This window comes from Hypanus sabinus, chromosome 5 (genome assembly GCF_030144855.1).
Source record: "Hypanus sabinus isolate sHypSab1 chromosome 5, sHypSab1.hap1, whole genome shotgun sequence".
Taxonomy (NCBI): Eukaryota; Metazoa; Chordata; class Chondrichthyes; order Myliobatiformes; family Dasyatidae; genus Hypanus; species Hypanus sabinus.
In genome coordinates this window covers 110,980,951-110,997,141 of record NC_082710.1, presented here as the reverse complement: position 1 = coordinate 110,997,141, position 16,191 = coordinate 110,980,951, and the positions used below count along the sequence as shown (strand labels likewise).

General features: G+C 41.5%; 1 protein-coding gene across 4 annotated transcripts in view; it reads left to right on the top strand.

Moving 5' to 3' along the window:
* Positions 1-448: 448 nt before the first annotated feature.
* Positions 449-16,191, top strand: part of ptpn4a (protein tyrosine phosphatase non-receptor type 4a) — a 216,927-nt gene continuing 201,184 nt past the window's right edge. For all 4 annotated transcript variants that reach the window (XM_059970335.1, XM_059970334.1, XM_059970333.1 and 1 more), the window contains exon 1: positions 449-713. The gene's annotated coding sequence lies outside the window, so the exon portion shown is untranslated. The remainder of the gene's footprint in view (positions 714-16,191) is intronic.

Sequence of the window (16,191 nt, the reverse complement as noted above, 5' to 3'; positions counted from 1 at the left end):
TGTCAGCACATGGGAGGGAGCTGTGTAAAACGAGTAGGGCAAGCCTGTGCTGATGGAGACCTTGTTGCCAATCTGAACCGTCTGCTGTCTGCAACTGAGGATCCATTTTCACGAGGAGGAATTCAGGCTTATTGATTAGTTCGGGGGGGGGGGGGGAAACACTCTCAGCCCCGCCCCTTTGCAATGAGGGTCACGTGTCAAACCCGGCGCCGCCCCTTGGTATAAGGATGATGTAATCCCATCCAGCCCCACCCCCTTGTCATGTGGGCAGTCACGTGCGCTGCCAACCCCCGCCTCCTTTCCCGCAACAGTCACGTGCCCACTCTCCGCGCCTCCGCTTTGTTCCGGCCTCATTCTAGTTCGGATGCCGGCAGCCCGGCCTCGCTTTCGCTGGGCTGTGGCCGGCTCCCGTTGATTGGAGGGCGGCGCGCAGGCGCCCTATGCCGGGGGGAGGGGAGGGGGGAGTTAGCAGAAAGTGTAGCGACGGTATCCTTTAGGCCGGGTGTGAGTTGGTGTCGCGCCGGGGAGGGGGCGGGGGTTTAAAATATAATAAAGCAGAACTTCTCTCCCTTTAACGCTGCGGGTTTCCCCTTCCCAACCCGCCCCCCTCCCCGCTCCCTCACCCCTCCCTCCCTGTCCCCTCGGCAACTAACGGGGAGCCATGATGTGAAAGTGAACGGCGGGCGAGTGGAGGTGGAAAAGCGGACCGAGAGGTAATGGGCCGGCTATCCCGAGGGGACGGGTTCGGGCCAGCAGCTCCCGGGGTGCGGGGCGGGACGGGACGTACGGGCTGAGGAGGGGACTGGCTCCGGAGGCTGGCCGTGGCTGCAGCTGTCGGGGGCACACGGCATTTCGTAGCCGGTGTAACCTCACGCTTTGCTACCGCAAGAGTGTCCCGCACATATAAAACATCAGGCTGCACGCATTGCAACACAGTCCCGCGTTGGTTTGCGTTTGTAGGGGAGAAATCGTCATTGCAAAAAAAAACAGTAAAGGTTAATCGTGCAGAAATCATGGATTGGAGTTGGCTGTGAAATGTGTTTGTGCGCTTTCGGGAATGTGCACAGTTTTAAATGTGCTGCAGCGTTGCAAGTTCTGGGGGAGAGCTGAAGACTTGAATACAAAATCAGGGAATGAGATCATGTTGATACCATTCACAGCAGGAATAATGGTGCAGTGGAGGAAAGCATGGGAACTGATCCTTTGGGGGGAGTGTGGTGGTGTGCGAATAAATTCACGTTAAATTGTATTATAACGCGCGATGTGCAATTGGCGAGTAGGGGAATGTAAAATGATGCATCTGATTGACATTTTAGTAAAAGTGAGAGAGTGATGTAGTTGGAAAAGAGCCGCAGTATGATATAAAGCCTGTAATACACTGTTAGGTATGAAATAGATTGTTTAATGTCATTACCAGAACACAAGTGTAAAGGAGATTGAGATGATTGTTACTCCGGATTTTAAAAAAATAAAATAAAGAATGTAATAATTTTTAAAAACAAATATCAGCACATTAGATTTATTGTATCTCATTTAATATATTGCAATTTTTTTGAGCTTATACAGTACATTGATTGTATGTCCATAAAATGACGCCAGGTACAAAGTGTCTGTACATAAGATGCTGACAGCTAGACAAAATATTTTAAGTTAGTGAAATGACGTTTACATCAGATAGTTGGGTTCATTAGTAGCATCACTAATAATCGTGCCCCGATACTCCCAGACTGACTGAAAGATTAAGCGATACAGTACCTCTGAGCCTGCAGCAAAATCGTGGCAAGAATGCACAATCTGTGCTTTTAAAAATAACACACATTTATGAAGAAAAATTAGGTCTGGATTTTGATTGTGACATTGCAGTGATTCGGGTGGATTAATAGGGAGGAAATGATTCAAGATATATGAATGAAAGTGGGAGGTCGAGTAGAAAAAGCTAGTACAGTCAGGCGTCTGCACCTGAGCTCTGGGGGAGGGGTAAGGTGCTGAGAGGGATGTTGCCTGAAGGGATTCAAAGGATGCCGAAACAGAAATACTGCAATAGAGAAATGCCGATGAATTGTGTGAACTGAAGTCTACTTGCAGAAGAATAGGATCACTGCTGCATTAACAGCCAGGAATAGGAGAGAGGCAAAACAAAACTTGTGTGTCATTAAGAGCAGCAAGGATTTTCTCATTGCTGTGGGAGGAGAACGTGGTCATTTCAGATTGTATGAATGAGGTGTTTTTCCTGAATGAAGCAGTTTAGCTGACTGGGTAGGAACGAGAAAGGAAGACAGAAGGCAATGTTGATGTGCTAATTGGAGCTGAAGGGACAGCGAGGCTGTGAATATTGTATTTTTCTGCAAGTCCTGAGAGGAGAAATCTAGGCTATTCTTGGGGTGAATAGATATGAACAGGCTTTATTGGTGTTGGAAATCTGGCATACTGAAGTTTTTAGGAGCAAATGAATTTGTAGTTAAAACAATGAGTTAAAACAGAATGGGTGGTTAGAAATTTCTTTCACTTCAGCAAGTTCTGTTCTGCATTTTAATTTTTCTGTGGCTTTGACATGTAGTTGGACTGTGAGTTATTTGACCTTTATGTTTCTGTGCTGGGGCAGATATTTCAGATTTATCTTGTATATTCAGTGCAACTTAAGTAAAACGTTTTTTTGTATTGTAGCCTGTGACTTTTCTTTGCTCATCTTTCTCTCTTCTCTGTCACCCTCCAGTCATTTGAGAATCAACTGGCCAGTGAAAATGCATCACTGAGACATGAATAATCTACTGCTTGCCTGGCTCTGATGTAATTTTGGCATCTTTTTGGGCATTATTGAGAGTAAATTTAATCTTGTTGTAAAGCAGAGGTTTAAATCATTTAAGGTTTAGTTTTGCATTCTGCAAGGAAATTCCAGAACTGAGGAGCTTGACAGTGAAAGCACCAGTGATGGGATTTGGAAAAAATAGTTGAGGAATCTCAAAGGGCTAAGAATGGAGAAATGCTGATGTCTTGAGTACCGGTGTTAGAGCAGTTCAAGAATGTGGATCTGGTGGAGGAGACAGGTATTTAAAATAAAATGTTAATATTAAACAATTGATTAATTTGAAGCCAGTATAGCTCAACAAGGAAAGGGGAGAGTAATGAATGGGACACTGAAGTTGTCATCAGAGCTTTGTTGGACGTTGGTTTTCAGAAAGGAAATTGGAAACCATTTGTAATGTCAAATCTAGAAGAGATACGGGAGTGAATAAGGATTTCAGTAGCTGAGCTGAAGCAGGGTTGTGTGTCATAAGAAGATGGAAACGGCCCCCAAGGTTGTGATTGTTTAATTTTAGACATTTGCTATAAAGAGGAATGTTGCTGGACTTAAATGGTTTGTGGCAGGACCAGTGATTTTTGATCTTGATATTTAGTTGGAAGAAAGGTGCTTATCCAGTGTTGCAGGAGAAAATCTGAGAATGAGGTGTCAGGAAGAGGTGATGTAAGACTTAGCATGCTTAAATTGAGTAAGGAAATGTCAAAAGACAGCAATGAAGGAGACTTTGCTTGTAAACTACTGCCATAACTTTCTTGCCTTATGATATGTTCCAAGAAAGGAAAGGAAACAAGTATATTGCTATGCTGGTCTTTGTACCTGTGAGTAATTTGTCTGGTTTGGAATGAATTCAGGAGCTATTCTTTAACAGAGGTAATTTAATCTTAATCATCATTATGTACCTATTGTATGATGTGGGTGATCATGATCTCATGACCACAATTCTTCTTAGCAGTTGTTTCTACAGAAGTGATTTGTCGTTGCTGCCTTCTCAGCAGTCTTTACGAGGAAGGTGACAATTCGCCCTCCCCATATCAGTACTCTTCACCATGTATGCCTGGTGTCAGTGGTTGCATAACCAGGACTTGTGATGTACACCAGCTGCTCATATGACCATCCACCACTCGGTCCCATGGCTTTACCAGGGAGTTCTCCACTTTCAGTGGCTTGCACTTACATTGACTAGAAGTGAAAGTGGACCAGCCACATAGGGTACAAGAGCAAGTCAAAGATGTCCTTATTCCTGAACTGTTCGGAGTGGTAAGATTCCAACGTACAGTGCTCTACTTGTTTGGTGAATGTAGATCCAACAGTGCTTTACAAATCCATTTCCATCCAAGACAAAAGTGCCTCAACTGGTATTAAATATGCCACTATAAACATTCCATTTGCGTTCGGGGCTGCAGTGTGAATAATCTACAAAATTCACTGTAGAAACCTCTGACAGCACCTGGAGCCGTGAATTCTATTGCCAAGAAAGTCAAGGGCATCAGGTGCTTTTCTAAACCATGATTTTCAGTCTCTGAGAGTTATGGAAAACACATAGGTGACCAACACAATATTCTCTTAGCAATAACGTGATCTTCAGCCTCTGAGAGTTATGGAAAACACATAGGAGACCAACTCAATATTCTCTTAGCAATAATGTGGTGTTCAGTCTCTGAGTTATGGAAAACCTAGGTGCACAACTCAATATGCTCTAAAATTTGCAGAGGTTCTAACAGGTTGCTCTCCACCCGCCTCCTAAAGGAATTTGGAATGGATATCCCCAGCAATATGCACATTCTGTAAATTGAATGTTTGAATTCCAATTTGTGGGACTTTGTGAAATGTCTGATTGAGAAATATGGTTATCAACTTTGAGTGGATGGTTGTGACAGGAAGATTAATTCATTCGGGTACTTGAAATGTGCAATATTTATTTTTAACCACAATATTTTGTGGTGAGGATGGTGTTTTGAATGAAAATATAAATAAACTTGATTCAATGGGTATGTTTTTTGTATGTGGTGGCTGTTTAAGATCAGTGGGATTGATTAAATGTGGAGTGGATTTTTTTGGAACTGGGTTAAAATTGAACTTTTTGAAAAGCAGGAATAGTTTGAGTTCACCAAGATAACACAGTTTTGGATAGCACTGTACTGTTTATTGATGTGACCATTTGAAGTTGAGTAGGGAAAGGATGATTGATCAGCAGCTGAAAGAATCTGACTTAGTCAGTTATGAAGGTGATCCAAACTTGATGTTTGTGATGTTATTAAAATTGATGGCATTTGGGAAAGGTTCATGAAAACAATTTAAAATGTGGTAAAATGACTTCCATGCATCATTACCTTAAGTAAATTTGACCTGGGTGGGCAAAGCAGAAAATATTCAATAAAAAAGAAAAAAGTAACAATAATAAATACATAAGGAATCAATATTGAGAACAGGAGATGAAGAGTTCTTGAAAGTGAATCCATAGATTGTTGGAACAGTTGGGGCCAGTGAGGTTATCCCCTTTGGATCAAGAGCCTGATGGTTGAGAGTTAATAACAGTTTCTGAACCTGGTGGTGTGAATCCTGAGGCTCCTGTACCTCCTTCCTGATGGCAGCAACAAGAAGAGAATATGTCTTGATTGGTGGGGGCCCTTGATGATGAATGCTGCTTTCCTGCTTCAACACTGTGTAGATATCTGCAATGGTGGGGATGGTTTTACCTGGATGGACTGGACCATATCCACTATGTTTTGTAAGATTTTCTGTTCAAGGGCATTGGTGTTTCCATACCAGGCTGTGATGCAGCCAGTCAATATGCTTTCCAACACTCATCTAAAGACATTTTCAAAGTCTTAGATGTTATACTGAATCCTCACAAACTTCTAAGAAAGTAGAGGCACTGCCATGCTTTTTTTGTAATTGCACTTGCATGCTGGGCCCAGGACAGGTCACCTGGAATGATAACACTGAGGAATTTAAAGTTGCTGACCTTCTCCATCTCTGATTCCCCCAGTGAGGACTAGTCTATGGACCTCAGGTTTCCTCCTCTTCAAATCAATAAGCACCCCTTAATCTTGCTGGCATTAAGTAAGAGGTTGTTGTTGTGGCACCACTCAGCCAGATTTTCAATCTCCCTCATATGCTGATTCATTCCCACCTTTGATTTGGCCAACAACAGTGGTATCAGCAAACTTGATTATGGCATTGGAGCTGCATCTGGCCAGAGAGTCATAAGCATAAAGCGAGTAGAGGAGGGGGCTAAGCACACAGCGTTGTGGTGCACCTGTGATGATCGAGATTGTGAAGGAGATCTTGCCAATCCAAACTGTCCTGGGTCAGCAAGTGAGGAAATCAAAGGTAATGGTGCTATTAAGGGGGTTGACCAGGTGTGCGTTTATTTGAGGCCTTAAAGGAGAAGATAAACGGTGATGAGGGAATGTCAAAGCATGAGCCTGAAGCAAGGGATGGTTGTAGTGTTCAATGAATGACTCATTTGGGTAATACTGTTCCGTGTGGTAGCTGGCTGACCCTAATTAAATGGAGTGGGGGGAATGAAAAAATGTGCAGTATGAGATTGAACAGGAATAGGACATTTAATTATAGTTCAACCATGGACATAATGATGGATTATGGAGACTAAGGATGGGTAATTGATGGCAGTAACATTATGAAATATGCACATGGTTGTGAAGAATACGATGTAAAAGATGTTGACATGTTTTAACTGATACTCGTTTTTGTATGCAAGGTACTGTATTTTTCTGCAAACAGTTCGTATACAAATTCAATTAATGTAACACTGTTGATACTAGAAAGCAAACTCTGCATTTGGAACTGTGAATTTGTTTCACACTGCTGGGAAACCAATGTGTGTTCTGCCTCAAACTTTTACATATTGGTGTTTTTTTTTTAGTATCAATATTACTATCCATCAGTAACAGAAAAAGAATTGAAAGTCACTGAATCAATAAAAAAAAACAAGCTGGATCTGGAGATCCGATTGCTGGAAATGTTCAGGGGTTTATATAGCATCTGTGAGAAAAGAAATGGTCTCAAACTCAAATGGGATCTTCAATCTTTCCCGTTTATTAGTGGGTTTGTGATGATGTCAGAAAACAGAACAAATCTTCCCAGGGACTCGATATCAAATGTGACATGAATAGAGGAGACAAGTTAAGTTGCATTCCGCTATGTGGCCTATTACAGTCATAAGCGGCACGGTAGTGTAGTGGCTAACACAACACTTTACAGTACTGGTGACCGTGTGGGTTTTCTTTGGGTGTTCTGGTTTCCTCCCAGTCCAAAAATGTGTCGGTTGGTGGGGTCATTGTAAATTAGGCTAGGGCTAAATCGGAAGGATTTGCTGGGTGTTCTTTTCTGTTCTTATTTCTTCACAACCCCTCTTCAACCAGTACCCTCTTGCCAAAAGAAAGTTATTAAATATTTACTTTTAAACTATTTCAGTCTGCTTTAATCTTCAATTTAAACTTCTACCTCCCTCTAGTATTTCCCTACCTTTCCTTTCTAATTAAATGGACTTTTGGATACTCTATTTGAGTAATGTAGAGCTGAGAAATTTTCAATTAATATTTGGCTCATTTGTTTGCTTATTTGGGTTATAATTAGTCACAAACCATTTGTATTGCTTTATTTGTGATCACAGCCTATTTAAATTTATTTGATAATTGATTAGTAGGCCAGTTTTACAACTCGGATCTTCAGTCACTTGGCATTGGGACTGGATGTTTAACATGGTAGACATCTTGGATTGAGTCCTCAGCATTTTCAGTTGAGAGGATGAATAGCTCAGAAGTTGTTGTCCATGCAGGTACCAATGACCCGGGTAGGACGAATGTTGTTCTGTATGGGGATTTCAGGGAGTTGGGTGCTAAGTTAAAGGGGAGGACCTCCAGGGTTGTAATCTTGGAATTACTACCTGTGCTACATGCTAGAAATAGGAAGGTTATACAGTTTAATAACATGTGGCTAAACAGCTGGTGCAGGAGGAATTTTAGATCATTGGGCTCTCTTCCAGGGAAGTTGGGACCTGTACAAAATAGGTCTGTTTGTATCTGAACTGGAAGGGGACTAATATCCTAGTGTTTGTTAATACTGCACAGTGGGTTTAAACTACAGTTGCAGGGGATGGGAACCAGAGTGCCAGAAAAATTAGTGGCAAGTTTGTGGAGACAGATGTTGGTAAGACCTCGGACAAGTCAGGAATCAAAGTGGGAGAGGCAAGTGAGCTCAGGGCATGGATCAATACCTGGAATTATGACATTGTAACCATTAATGAAACTTGGTAGCAGGAGGGGCAGGACTAGCAGCTGAATATTCTGGGATGCCATTGTTTTTAATATAACAGAGTGGAGGGGTGGAGTTACTAATCAGGGAGAATGTCACGGCAGTGCTCCATCAGGACAGACTGGAGAACTCATCTAATGAGGTGCTTTGGGTGGAACTGAGAAATTAGAAAGGTATGACCACGTTAATGGGGTTGTGTTACAGGTGACCCTACAGGAATTCAGAGGAACAAATTTGTTAAACGATCAAAGACTTGCAAAAAACACAAGGTTTTTACAGTAGATGATTTTAACTTTCCACATATTGACTGAGAATACCATAGTGTAAAAGGACTAGATGGAATAGAGATGGTTAAATGTGTTCAGGAAAGTTTCCCTAATCAGTACTCCTGAAGTCCCAACGAGAGTGTGTGCGATACTGGATCTACTATTAAGGAATGAGCTGGCAGGTGACTGAAGTTTGTGTAGGGGAACACTTTGCATCCAGAGACCACAGTGCCATTAGTTTCAGTGTAATTATGCAAAAAGATAGGTCTGGTCCGCGGGTTGAGATTCTAAATTGGAGAATGGCCAATTTTGATAGTATTGGAAATGATCTGGTAAGTGTGAATTGGGACAGGCTGTTTTCTGGCAAATGTGTCCTTGGTAAGTGGTAGGCATGAAAAGTGAAATTTTGAGAGTATAATGCTTATATGTACCTGTCTGAATAAAAGGTAGTATAACAGGTATAGATAACCTTAGAGATAATAAGGCCCTGGTTAAGAGGAAAAAGGGGGTGTGTAACAGGTATAGGCAGGTAGGAACAAATGAGGTGCTTATGGAGTATAAGAAATACAAGGGAACACTTAAGAAAGAAATCAGGAGGGCTAAAAGAAGGCATGAAGTTGCTCCAGCAGACAAAGTGAAGGGGATTCCTAAATGTGTTAAGAGCAAAAGGATCGAAAGGATCAGAGTTGGTCCTCTGGAAGACCAGAATGGTAATTCATGTGTAGAGCCAAAACTGATGGGGGAGATCTCAAATCTTTTGCATCTGTATTTACTCAGGAGACAGACAGAGTCTATAGAAGTGAGGCAAAGCAGCATCAACTTCATGGACCATGTACAGATTACAGAGGGGGTGGTGTTTGCTATCCTGAGGCAAAACAGTGTGGATAAATCCCCAGGGCCTGACAAGGTGTTCCCTTGGATCCTATGAGAGACAAGTGCAGAAATTGTTGGAGCTCCAGCAGAGATACTTAAATTAACCTTGGTGACAGGAGAAGGTACCAGGGGATTGGAGGACAGCCACTGTTGTTCCACTGTTTACAGAAGGCTGTAAGCATAAATCAAGAAATTATAGGCCAGTGGGTTTGACATCAGTTGTGGGAAAGTTATTAGAAAGCTTTCTAAGGGACCGAATATATAAGTAGTTGGATAGACATGGACTGATTAAGGATAGTTAGCTTGGCTTTATGCATGGTAGATCATATCTGACCAACCTTTTTTGAGGAGGTCACCAAGAAAGTGGATGAAAGTAAGGTTGCAGATGATGCCTACATGGACTACATACAAGGCATTTGACAAGGTCTTGCACAGGGCGTTTGTCAAGAATGTTCAGTTGCCCAATATTCACAATGAGGTAGTAAATTGGATTAGGCATTGGCTTTGTGGGAGAAGCCAGAGAGTGGTAGTGGATGTTACCTCTCTGACTGGAGGCCTGTAACTACCGTAAATTCCGGACTATAAGCCGCTACTTTTTTCCCACGCTTTGAACACTGCGGCCTATACTACGGTGCGGCTAATGCATGTTTTTTTTCATGCCGCCAAAAACATTTTGCCTCGTAACAGTAGACCAATAAAATTGATGAGTAGTTCACAGAGGTCCAATGAAATTGTGCGATAAATCAAGCGCACTTTCACAATTAAATTATTGTAAATCAGTCATTTGTACTCACCCTCATCAACATGGAAAACACTCGACGAAAAGCATATGATGCAGCTTTTAAGTTAAAGGCGATCAATCTGGCGGTTGAAGAAGGAAATCGAGCTGCTGCACATAATCTTGGCATAAATAAATCGATGTTGAGACGGTGGAGACACCAGCGTGATGAACTGAGTCAATGCAAAAAGACGACAAAAGCTTTCAGAGGTAATCATAGCAGATGGCCCGAACTTGAAAACTTTCTTGAAGACTGTGTTAACACACAGAGAGCAGGCGGCCGCGGTGTTTCCACCGTGCAGATCAGACTGAAGGCTAAAGCAATCGCCACCAAAATGAACATCGAAGATTTTAGAGGTGGGCCATCGTGGTGTTTTAGATTTATGAGACGAAAAGGCCTGTCCGTCAGGGTACGCACGACTCTGTGTCAGCAGCTCCCTCCCGACCACGAGGAACAACTTGCTAACTTCCGCACACTCACTCAAACAAAGATAGTGGAGAATTCCATCAGGCCAGATGATATTATAAATATGGATGAAGTACCTTTGACGTTTGACCTGCCTCTCACTCGGACTGTTAATAAAAAAGGTGACTCGTCCATCACACTGAAAACAAGTGGCCATGAGAGAACGCATTTTACTTGTGTTCTGAGCTGCACAGCATCCGGACTAAAGCTTCCACTGATGGTGATTTTTTAAGCGGCTGACAATGAAAGTTCAGTGAAAGCTGCCATCAAGAGTACAAACTCAATTCCAGCTGTGATTCCTGGGGGCACCATGAAGTATTTGCAGCCACTGGACATCAGCGTGAACCGGGCATTTAAAGTGGCGCTGCGCGTTGAGTGGGAGGCTTGGGTGATGAGCGGCAAGAAATCCTTTACCAAAACAGGACGCATGCGAAGAGCATCTTTAACTCAAGTCTGCCAGTGGATCCTAAATGCGTGGAGCGGTGTCACAACTTCCACCATCACCAGCGGGTTTCGAAAGGCTGGACTGCTGCGTGATGAAGAGGACCGCGTGCGCTCAAGTGAGAGCGACAACGAAGAGACTGAAGTGAGTGACGAGATCCTGAGGTTTTATTCCATTCGGACACTGAAGGACTTTGATGGTTTTAGTGCGCAGGAGGAAGATGAAGAAGGCGATCAATAACTTTTCCTGGTAGGCTGCAGTATATATATTTTTTTTTACCAGTCGTTAGGAGATATTGGAATGTTGTTCGTGCACTGTTCAGTAAAAAAGTATACGCAACATAATTTGTGTGTTGCGATATGTATGTATATTTAAAAGTAGCTGTGTTACAGGCACTGTTCGAAAAAAAGCATTTACAATATATATTTGTTACCATACGGATTTAATTAAAAGTTAAAAAATCCTCACGTGTAATATCTTTCTGTGTAAATATCTCATATTACAACGTGGGACGCCTGCGGCTTAAAATCCGGTGCGGCTTGCACAAGTACAAAATTGATTTTCTTTCTAAAATTAGAGCGTGCGGCTTTTAATCAGGTGTGCTCTGTAGTCCGGAATCTACTGTAATAGTGTGGTGCGGGGATCGGTGTTGGATCCTTTGTTGTTTTTCATCTATTATCAATGATCTGGATGATAATGTAGTTAACTGGATCAGCAAATTTTCAGATGACACAAAGATTGGGGGTGTAGTAGACAGCAAAGAAGGCTATAATGGCTTGCAAAGGGATCTGCATCAGTTGGAAAAATGGAAAAAAGCAGATGGAATTTAATGCAGACAAGTGCAAGGCTTTGCACTTCAGTAGGACCAATCAAAGTAGGTCTTACACAGTGAGTGCTAGGGCACTGAGGAATGTGACAGATCAAAGGGGATCTGGCATCACATGTAGATAGTGCCAAAAAGAAAGCTTTTGGCACATTGGCCGTCATAAATCGATGTACTGAGTTCAGGAGATGGAACGCTATGTTGAAGTTGGGTATGACGTAGGGTGGGTCTAATTTGGAGTATTGTGTGCAGTTTTGGTCCCCTAACTACAGGAAAGATGTAAACAAGTTTGAAAGAGTACAGAGAAAATTTACAAGGAGGACCTGGGATATAAGGAGAGATTGAATAGTTTACAATTGTATTCCTTGGAATGTAGAAGATTGAGAGATTTAATAGAGGTATGCAGAATTGAGGGATATAGATACTGTAAATGCAAGCAGGCTTTTTCCTCTGAGGTAGGGTGGGACGATAACCAGAGGTCATGGATTAAGGGTGAATGCTGAAAAGTTTAAGGGGAACACAAGGGCAGTGGTCCTGGTGCAAGTTGATGGGAGTAGGCAGTTTAAATGGTTTTGGCATGGACTAGATGGGTTGAAGGGCTTGTTGGGAGAAACCACACACGAGAACATTATATTTGGAGCATCGTTGCTGGGGATATTGTCCTGGGAGAAACCACACATGGATTTTCTTATCTGCTTGGAAGGTTAAGGCTGCAGTGCTTTGAATTGTATATACCCCATGTCTCAAAATTATATAGGATGATATTGCTGCTACATGATGGCTATAATGTCATCCCAGTGAAGAACCTTGGCCTGAAACGTTAACTTTTTATCTTCCACAGATATTGTCTCACCTGTTGAGTTCCTGCAAAATTTTGTGTTACTATAGTTTTTGATGCTTCTTCATCCATTTCCTTTGAAACTAATGCACTGTGCTACTGCATAGATGGGATCTGTTTATAAGACCATAAGGCATAGAAGCAGAATTAGGCCTCTTGGCCCATCGAGTCTGCTTTGCCATTAGATTATGGCTGATTTATTATCCCTCTCAACCACATTTCATGCCTCCACCCTGTAACCTTTAGCACCCTTACTATTCAAGAGCCTATGAACCTCTGCTTTAAATGTGCCTTTTAAAGGAGAAAAATTAGTACCTTCTTTTAAACCTCCTTTTTAAAGTAAACCTTAGTTGAAAGCAGTAGACCTGGACCTCAATAGGGAATGAATCTCCTAGTTCATCCATGGTTTCTGATTTGGAAACACCTGAATTGTCCTCTTGCTGATAAAGTCCATGATGGTAGTGGCATACTCGCCTAGGCTGGCAACTAAATAACTCTTCCTAGGAAGGGGTGATTAAGAATAATCATCATGACTTTCTCTACTGCAGACAGCAGTTGCCAGTTGGGTAATTTCTTGAAAAGTTCGCAATTCTGCTGTGCAGCAACTAATTTCCCCAAATGTGAGCTGAACTCAGAATTTGTGGTGCAAGTTTTAATCTGTTAATTTTAGAATTTGGTCTTTCTACTTTGTGGTTTTCCAGTTGATGTAGCCTCAGCATCTGTGTGTAGTCCCTGTCTGGCTGGACTGGGAAGCTTAATGTGGTTTGGAGCTGAATACAGAATCACTGTCGAGTTAAAAGTGTTTCTTTCTGCAAGCACTGACCGTCTCCTTTCTGTATTCTTGGCCTTCAGCTGGTTGGGACCTGTTTGGACTGAATGTGGTGTTGATACTGAAGAATCCATTTCATGGCCATGAAGTTTTTGGATCTCCTGTGTCATTCCTACTCACTGTCAGTTCTTTGGGTTGAAAGTTAATCTTCAGGCACCTGTTTTTGCTTTCTCCTGACGTGTAACATGACTTGTCTTGTATTTCTTGGTCATTTTCACTAAAACAGTCTTGGTGGTTTATGGTTGAGGAATCTTTATTGTAGTTGCTAATTATGTTAGATGACAGGTCACTATAAGTATTGAGGACATTCTGCCCCCTGATGGTTAGAGTTTTTCAGGTGTCTGGGTATATTTTTTGTTAAGACAAAATGGGAAGACTGCATTACCTCCTTCATTTTCCCTTCTAGAAGGTAATGTACCCACTGGTTTTCTTTTACCTGTACCTTGCAGAAGCCAACTTCAGTAATGAAGGGATTAAGATACTTCTGTTGGATTAAGATCTTCCCTCTACAGCCTCCAACCTGATACAACCCCAATGTCATTCTCAATTAGTAATCATAGAAGATTTATACAGATTGAAGAAAGGACTTTTTTGGTTATGACAAACAAAACTGCAGAATGTAGGAGAGGGAAGGAGTAAGCAGGTGATACATGAGACCAGGTGGGGAGGGGAGGTGAAGCTGGGAGAGGATAGGTGGATGAGGTAAAGCTGAAGAAGGAATCTAATAGAAGTCAATAGATCATGGAAGAAGAGGAAAGAGAAAGGGATCTCAAAGGAGGGTGATGTTTCTACACTCTGTCTTCTCCAGCTCTGATAAAGGATTGTGGCCTAAAATGTCAACTGTTCACTCTCCTCCTTGGATGCTGCCTTACTTGCTTGGTCCCTCCAGCATTTTGTGTATGTTTCTCATGGATGAGAAGTTAAAGTAGTCTAGTGTACATTGGCGAATGCAGTAGGAACCCTTGCAAATTGAGTGCAGGTGTGCTATACAGCAATCACCCAATCTGTATTTAGATTCCCTCGTGTAGAGGAAGCCATGTTCGTTGCAGTAAGTTAGATTGGGAGAAGTGAGTGAATTGTCACTTTGTGTGGAATGATCGGATCCATGATGGTGGAAAGGAAACTGGTGTATGGATATGTGTTGCACTTCTGACTTTTGGGAAGATACGTGACATGGCATTTGGTAGGTAGGACTAGAGAGTCACAAAGTGAATGGTCCCTACAGATGCAGAAAGGAGAGGGAAAAATGTGACTGAAGGGAAAGTTGGATCACGGTGGAACTGGTGATAACTGCAGATTACTGTGGGTGTAATGGTTTTATCATCTGCTTGCACAGGGAATGGTTACTTGGCCCATCAGTTCTGTGCCTGTTCTGAGCAGAGCCGTCCCTCGAGTTCCTTTCCCTTTAGTTATGTCACATTATAGTTATGTAGATTTATTATTGAAGTACCCTTGTTACCAGATACAATCCTGTGATTTGTTTTCTTGCAGGCATACTTAGCAAATCCAAGAAACATAATAGAAACAATGAAAATCTGCACCCAACAGGATGAAAAAACAACTGTGTAAATACAAAAGAAAAAAATAATGAGAAATAAATTTTGAGAACATGAGATAAAGAGTCCTTGGAAGTGTATACATTTGTATGCAAAATCTGAGGCCAGAGCATTCAGACTGATATTAAAAATCTTGCTTTTTTTCATATCTTAAGAAAGTAGAAAATAGTTTAAGCCTGGATTCTCTCCTCTCAGTTGAAGTCTCTTTAGATCATAAAGATTCTCACAGATACATTGCTTTTTATCATCAAAATGGATATAATATATGGCATCTCCTCATTCAAGTTATTGTTGTAATTTATGAACAGTTGATTACCTAAACACTGTTCCGGTGGCACCCATTTAATGCAAGCTCATAATACAAAATGACCCTTTTATTCTGACAATTTTCTGCTCTTAATCAATCACTGTCAACATTTTGCTCCATTTGCATGTCTTCTATTCTTACTCTTTCTCTACCAATTCCTCGTTTCTCTATGATACATCTCATTCTGTAAGAGATCATCTGATTTATTTTTTAGAAGCCTTTAGTCGTTTTTTGTTAATCACACATGTTCTGATTTCCCCTACAATAGTATCTTTGTGAATACTGAAAATGACCTATTACTGAGGCTTTCTATTCTTCAAAAAAATGAGCCTTTTCCTTTGATTTAATCTGTTTAATTTGTTGGCCATGGTTGTCTTAACATGTATTGTAAACTATGTATTTGTTAGCAATTACGTGTAGTGATGTTTCTCAGTCTACCATAGCCAGCTTGTGATTCATCCCATCATTATCTATGTTCAAGATCTTCAGATTGAACTAAATCACCTCCTGTCTTTTGTCCCACATGCATGGAAAACTAATTTGAACCTTCCCCCTCCTATGTCAGGCAAGCAACAGGCTGGAGAACGAGTTATTTCAGAGAATAATATGTTTTAACGTCCCTTCTTGGCATTTTGTACTCCCTGCAACTCTGAGTATGATGAGATGGACTCCTGACCTCACAATCTATCCTTTCATGACCTTGCATCTTATTCAAAGTTCAAAATAAGTTAATTATCAAAGTACATATGTCACCATAATGCAAACCTGAGATTCATTTTCTTGTGGGCGTACTCAATAAGTCCATAATAGGATAATAATCACAGTTGAATCAATGAAAGACTGCAACATCTGGGCAGTTAACCAATGTGCAAAAGACAAATGGTGCAAATGCAAAAGGAAAGGAATAATAATAATAATAAATAAGCAATAAGA